A 7,507-nucleotide genomic window follows, 5' to 3' on the forward strand; every position below is an offset into this window, starting at 1 on the left:
GATGTACAGATAAGACCTCTTGAGAGTTTTGAAGAAACTTTATTCCAGGAAGCCCAACCAATTCCCAATGGACATATGCTGAAATTTCTTTTGCCTACCCCAGAAAGATGATGCTCCCTGCTTTGTCAATTCTATACATTGCATTTACTCTTTTTTTGTCACAGTAAGTCCAGAAAAGTACAGAGAACAATAAAACCAACACCCATTTACTGGTCTTAGTGATTTAACAAATGCTAACACATTGCCATTTTTCTGTCAATATAATTATAATGATAGATATTGCCATTTGATTTATGAAATAAATTGTTAAGTTAAACTAATAATCCTATTTCCATTTTTCTCTAAGGGACATTTACAATTAAACCTTTCAGTTCTGAGCTTTTTGCAACCATGATTTTAAAACGGAAGAGATGGAATCAGGAATAGACAATAAATACTCCAAACAGGACCTCAGCAGGGCTTCACTATTACCTGGGCACAGGCTGTGGCTGGCAAGGGAGTCTGCATGGGACATTAAAATGGGATATTTAAGAGAGGTAAATATTCTGTAAGCACCAAAGTAGCTAGATCTGAAAATCACAAACTTCAGGAAGACTGAGAGTCTAAAGTTGCTCAGGTCTATGTTTTGTCGATTTCTCTTAATGCATACGTATTCAAAAATTTTATTTTACAAGTACCTTCATTTTAAATAACATTCGTACATAATTTGAATTGCAGAAGTTTGGAACCTAAACTCCTACCTGTTCCCTTATTTCATTAACACACACAGTCACATCTAACCCCAGTGCTCCTTCACTAACTTTCCTTTCTTTCATACGTGAACCCAGTGAAGTTCCCCTCAGCTCTCATGCCAGCCATACAGTGCTGACGAAATTTCTTTTTAGAGCATTTATAGATTTTTGTCGCTCTTTTGTGGTTCACAACGATCCTAAAATAAAAGCAGAGCTCAAAAAAGGGTTAAGCACAACATGTTGACAGATACAGACATACCTAACGAGAGTGGTTCCAGTAATTGTCTTCATTCCAAGGCAGGAATAAAGCAAACAAACGATTGCGTGTCGATATCACTTTTAAGCAAAATCAGCATTTTTCTCTCTTCCTGCTCAAGTTTTGTATCTTGGAGATGCTTAGAAAATTAGAAAGCAAGTTGTGGAAATAGATAGTGGTGATGGGTACGCGATGCTGTGAATGTACTTACTGCCCCTGAATTGTACATTTGAAAATGAGTAAAGTGGTAAATTTTAAGTTGTGGTGTATGTTTTACTAACTTTTTGAAAAGTAAGATTTCATAAAATATTTAAAGAATGGTTGAATAATAGGTCAAATGAAATCATAAAGAACTAACCTTTTATCATGGCTTTTGAGCAAACAGAAAGCACTTTTAGAGTTGACAAGACACAAGTCCAAGTAACGTCTACAGATGCCACGTGTAAGTTCTATTTCTCAAACACTCTGCGGACTGAGGTCCACTCTTGCTTTTTGCTTCCTAAACCAGGAAAAGAGCAGGATATCTGATGATTAAAACTTATAAGCGATTCCAAATTTAAAATACAGTTTTCTGCTTCTGGATGGGACCCTCTCTTAGTTGCTCCTATCTGAACATCTCTAGTCACAGTCATCTTGTCACCCAAGTCCACATGGCATTATTTGATATTAAAAATATATCATTTTAACCAGTGTTAGGTCATACTTGTTTACTTCGATATGCTTTTTCTACTGGCACATTGTATAGATTAGGTTACTATGGAAAAGCCTTAACAAAGCTGTATTCGGGTTTTGTTAAGTATTTAGCATCTGTTTCCCAAAAACCACTGGTAAGAGACTCAAGAAAGGTAATCAGGTGATCCAGTTCATTTTATTATAATGACCTGTTGCCTGGGAAATGTGTGCCTTATATGACCCAGAAATATCTGACCACAACCAAATAGAAAAACAAGCCATTAGAATTTCTCCCTGACACGGCCTTAGTTTACAACCAGCCAGTATATGATGAAAGTTTATGCTCCTTTTCCACATAAGTTATTTTTCCAGCTGAAAATTGCTCCCAGCTGTCCTGACCCAGATGTGTTGGCAGCCTATGCTGTGAGGGCCATTTTACAGGTGATGATGCCCTGGGACAGTAAAGTTTACACAACTTGTATACAGCTGGTCTCCAATACACCTTTGGATTTCTAACACTGCCCCTCCCAAAAAAAAAAAAAAAAAAAAAAAAAAAAGGAGAAGGTGTTCCCACATTTCACTCGGTCCACAGTTAAAAAGGGGATTTCAGCACTACAGGCCCAAACGTATATAGGACCTGGACTTAGGAAGCAAGAGGAAGATAAATTACACTTCCCTTCAAGAATCTAGCTTGCTTTAACTGAAAATAGCTCCGAACCAGTAAGAAAATGATCAGAGGTTGTTCCTGAGATCTGGCTTCCGGGAGGTAGGTAAGTCATGATACGCCACTGAGCCCACTGAGCTGGCTTTCATCTTTTCTCTTGACATTGTCCCATGCTAGATTATACCAATGTTACTCTTTCCTTCACATTAAATGAAAGATCATTTTTATTAAATAGAAGCTGTTCTAAAATTATACAATATTATACTGCATCAGAAAGTCATAGGATAACAAAAGCAATAGATGGAAATCAGGGTGACTATATGCCCAGGTTTTTCCAGGACAGTCTTAGGCAGTTTAACATATATCAGATGCTTCATTAAAAAAAAACAACAAATAAACAAACAAACAAAACACTATTACTATATTAATAATAGTGGAATTAAACAGATGGCGATGGGGTTAGCAGATCTCCACAGGACATTCCCAGCCTCCACCAGTTTGAACAGTAGTGATGAGACACGTGTATAGTAAACTGAGTTCTCACCTTTCCTCCTGGTAAAATCTGAAGGATGACCAGTGATATCCTTCTTTTTTCCCTCCAATTGTTCCCTGATAAGGTGCAAATAACACCTCCTTTGAAGGACAGCACGATAAAATATAGTGTTCCCAGACATCATGGTGTTCCTAGGGCATCAGTGGTAGTGAGATCCCGTTGCCTGCCACCTCTCACTAGTCCCCACTGTGGCCAGGGAGGTCCTGGCCCCATGTCAGCAGGATCAGTGGGAAACGTGAGAAAGCGTAGGGTAAATGTAGGTAAAACAGTGTGTGGGAAATGGGAGCTGAGCAGCCCCGTCTGCAAGTGTACAGACCGTAGTTTAAATACTCTTGCTCATAGTGTTGATGTCACTTTATATATAGTGTCTCTACAACTATTTATTGGACTGTTGGGTAATGCATTTTTCTTTTCCAATAAATCCTTTTGGCAGCAATCATCTTGAAAAGATCAAAATACATTTTTAGGGAAAAATTAAGATATTAAAGTTGTAGGTGAATATATAACTTGCATAGTATGGGGATGTCATATAATATCACTAGCCAAATGAAAAACAGAAAAACAAAATTTGCTGGAGAAACATCAGCATTTACTTCAAAAATATTATATTAGTGTCTATGGCCATGCCACCCTGAACAAGCCCGATCCCGTCTGATCTCAGAAGCTAAGCAGGGTCAGGCCTGGTTAGTACTTGGATGGGAGACCACCTAGGAAGACCAGGTGCTGTAGGCCTAAAAAACAAGGGATTGTAAGATGACAAGGTCCTTGCAATCTGTGAGGTCAACCAAGGGTTGCCTTGCCTAAAAAAAAAAATTATATTAGTTTCAGGTGTACACTATAGTTATTCAACACTTATATACCTAAAAGAAGTGAAAGTGTATTAGAATATCTTTAATTTCCAAGTGGAAGAGCCTTTTTGGTTGCATTATTAATTTCTATCTTTATTGTATTATGATTAGCAAGTGGTTTGTAATAACTTTATGCCCTAACATATGATCCGTTTTTTGCATATCTCCGTGAATATTTCATCCATAGAGAAGATTTGATATTCTCTATTATTAGGATGTAATAGTCAATATATATTTTACCTGTATTGTTTAGTTCTTATATAATCCTTACTTTTTGTTGTTGTTCATTAGACCTGTCATGTACTATGTGTTAGTGTCTATTAAGTTTCTGTTTCTCCTTGCCTCTTGTAGTATTTGTTTATACAGGTAGTTGCTGTCTTATTTGTTGAATAGGTATTCATACTTGTTACATTCTAAATGTGAAATGAGGATATTAACAAAGTGTCCTGTTTTGTCTAGTGCAATGCTTTTTGACGTTTGTCTTTTCACCTTGAATTAAACACATTCACATTTATTGAGATGACTGTTATATTTGGGCTTAATTCTGTTATTATAATTTCTGTATATATTATAGTTCTATATATCCTTTAAAAAAAAGTTAATTGTTACTTTAAGTAGACCATGCTCAAAAGTTATGGATGATTCAACACAAGCAGCTGCACAAGGTGTGTTATCACTCTGCATGGCTTACTTTTTCATTTAGATGCAATGACGGCTCTTCTAAACTAATTTGACTCATTTTCAATTCCAAACTTTCTTGTGCATGCCTTGAAAAATGACATATTAGCTGCTAACGAGTCTCCTTTGGCAGAAGTAGAACTATGGAACCAGTGACATGACATCAGCTTTTTATCAGGGTCATCAGACGCTCCAAATGAGAAATTCGTTAATTCTAGTAATAGCTGATTTATAAAAAAAACAAATCCACAGAATAAACGAAACCTTTGGCAAGTTCATCCAGTCAAAGATGAAAAATCTGACATTATTCTGATTGCTATTATAAATCTAGTTTAAAAGTTCATCATTGAAGAAGAACTCTGTTTTTGAGGTCATAAATTTTGGTGGCCAGAATCCTATTAGAAACAATATTCTTACTAAATTACGAACCTGTGTATCAGAAATGTACTTGGACTGGGTGGTGGAACAAATGTAATTAGTATTTTTGTTCAAACAAACTCTGGTGGTCTACCAATAGAAATGGAAGCTCAGTTGTCAGATTACACACACACACACACACACACACACACACACACACACACACACATATTAACTGGATTACAAAATTATCCTTCCTGTCTACCAATTGACTTAGAATATCTGTCTTTATGATAAACTACTTTGTTAAAATCAACCTAAGTGTCCTACAGGGCTCTGAATTTTAGTTACGTTTTGTTCAAAATCATTTGGAAGTCTTCAAAGACTTGAATGAATTAATTTTTTTTTAATTTAGCTTTTGAGCTTAAAGCTTTTAGAAAATTGCAGTTATTGAAAACCACGCTGACAAACAGGCAGCACCAACTACATAATATGTGGGCCCCAATGCAAAATGAAAATACAGAGTCCCTTATTAAAAAATTTAAAATTTCAAGATGGCAACAGCAGGGCAGTAAACCAGGTGTGGAGCTCATCTGAGCACTGGTTTCTGTGCTACTGCACAAGTCACGAGCCTATGAAGCCAGCTCTGCAACCAGGAAGACAATGAAATGTAGCTTGCAAAAGTAGGGTGGGGGGCGGGTTACAATGAGTGTTCTAATGAAGTATAAAATTTAATTTTGAAATTCTGTAATTGTGCCCTGGATGATGTCAAACTGTGAGACATCAATATTTTGATGGTGTTCCTATTTTTATTTAGATAAATTTAGATTCTGTCCCAGGATAGGATGTAATTGAGAAGGCCTATAATTTTTAATCATCTAAATTTGGGGGACCATTCAAAAGAATCATAAAAAGAGACAACTTATCTGATAAGTCATCATAAAAATATTTGTCAAAGGAAGGTAGTCTGAATAAAGGCCAAAATTACCTGGGAAAATGTTTAGACTGAATTATTTATACATTTCATTATTCTTAAAAATTAGAATTGAGAATAGCCTTTATTTAACAGAATTGTTCTGAGCATACCAAGTACTTTAGCACCTATAGAATATTTTCTCAATTAAATATATTGTGGTCGATAGAGAAGTCAATGGAACTATCAACGATTTCAAACTTATTAAGCCCCAAATGCAGACAGTTTTGTGGAAGAGAAAAACAACTTTAAAATAATAAAATTATTGAAAAATACATTCTGCAGAAAAATACCATGACAAGTAAGCTAAGAAACTGATGAAAGTACATAAATATGTATCAAGAATAATTGTTCTGCTTAAATTTTTTTAACATTCAGATCATCACCATAAAGAAAATTTTCAAATGTGCTTTAATGTACACAGATATATGTTCTTCTGTTTTTTCAACAGAATTTTACATTTGAAAATAGTTCCTGAATAGAACCATTTTATAGGTCCACCAATATAAGAAACCAATTCGTTAGTCAATAAGTAAATCTTTCAGAAAAGTTATCATTCTAATTGTTTTTATGCCCCTCTTCACTGTCAAAGTATCTTGATTTAGATGACATATTATGTAGTTACCCTGGTAACGATAATAACAGTCACCATTTATGAAGCACCTGGGGTGAGCCCAACACTTTTCAGGCATTAGCTCATCTGACCCATAAAGCAAACCTACAAGAGATAGTGTTGGATCAACCAATTTAACTGCCAACAAAACTGTGCCTTAAGGTGGTTTGGCCACTTCTCTAAGGTCACGTAGCTGAGAAAGTATCTAGGCCCAGGCCTCCTGACTCCCAGACCAGTGTGCATTCACCCAGCCATTAGATGAGTTCACCACAGATTCTGATTTAAAAAGGACAATTGCCCAGTGAAGTTTCCAGGAATGAACCCAGATCTCTGATGTAACCATCAGAATCCTGCTGCCTCTAACTGACTAATCTGTGGTGCTCATCACTGCTGATTAGCTCATATCTTCACTTTCTGGCACTGTTAATAAGGGGTATCAGAAAAGTCCGTTCTGTCTCCAACATCTATTAACTACCAACAGTATCTCTGCAAGGCCCTTGGGAGACACAAAGGGAAATCAGACCTGGATCCTGTCCCCTAGAACTTTCCCTCGAGCAAGGAGGCAAGGGATGACATATGCCATTTAATTTTCTGGGGGACTTGGATAACTAGCCAAAGAAATTTACTCCAAAGAGTAAATTAACAAACCAGGAAAACTTATTTCAATTGTTCGCCCCAAAACTCAAGATGCTGCACCAAATAGATGTGCTTTAGCTTAACATATACAATCTTTTCCTTACAAAAGGGGACATGATATCATGATGTTTATAGACCAACAACACTAATCAAGTTTAGATATGAACCATCAGGGTCTTAATCCACATCCACTGAGTACTGTGCTACTGAGGTGAGTGCTTTCAAAATCCCATTCTTTATTCTATCTCAGAGTGGCTGTGCATAGCAAGAAGGCACAAAATGGAATCTTTCTGGCTGGAGACTCAGTCTCTCTTCTTTGGAACCGCCCCCCCACACACACACACACACACATACACACATGGGGCTTAGCTCAGCGTCACACTTCCAGAGGCTTCCAGCCATAACAAACACAATTACTTCATAATATCACCGATATCAACTTGTCCTTGGCAAACTGAGAAGGGATTTCTTGAAAAGTCATTAAAAGTCTGCCTCCAAAACTGACTTCAAGGCCATCCTTACATAG

At 36.6% G+C, this 7,507-nt stretch overlaps 1 non-coding gene across 1 annotated transcript; it reads left to right on the forward strand.

The window, feature by feature from the left end:
- The first annotated feature begins 3,489 nt into the window (after positions 1–3,489).
- On the forward strand, positions 3,490–3,608 carry LOC111746773. The gene has a single exon (XR_002783259.1). It is a non-coding gene; the product is annotated as a 5S ribosomal RNA (ribosomal RNA).
- The last annotated feature ends 3,899 nt before the right edge of the window (positions 3,609–7,507 follow it).

Source organism: Pteropus vampyrus, unplaced genomic scaffold, assembly GCF_000151845.1.
Source record: "Pteropus vampyrus isolate Shadow unplaced genomic scaffold, Pvam_2.0 Scaffold200, whole genome shotgun sequence".
NCBI classification, from domain to species: Eukaryota; Metazoa; Chordata; class Mammalia; order Chiroptera; family Pteropodidae; genus Pteropus; species Pteropus vampyrus.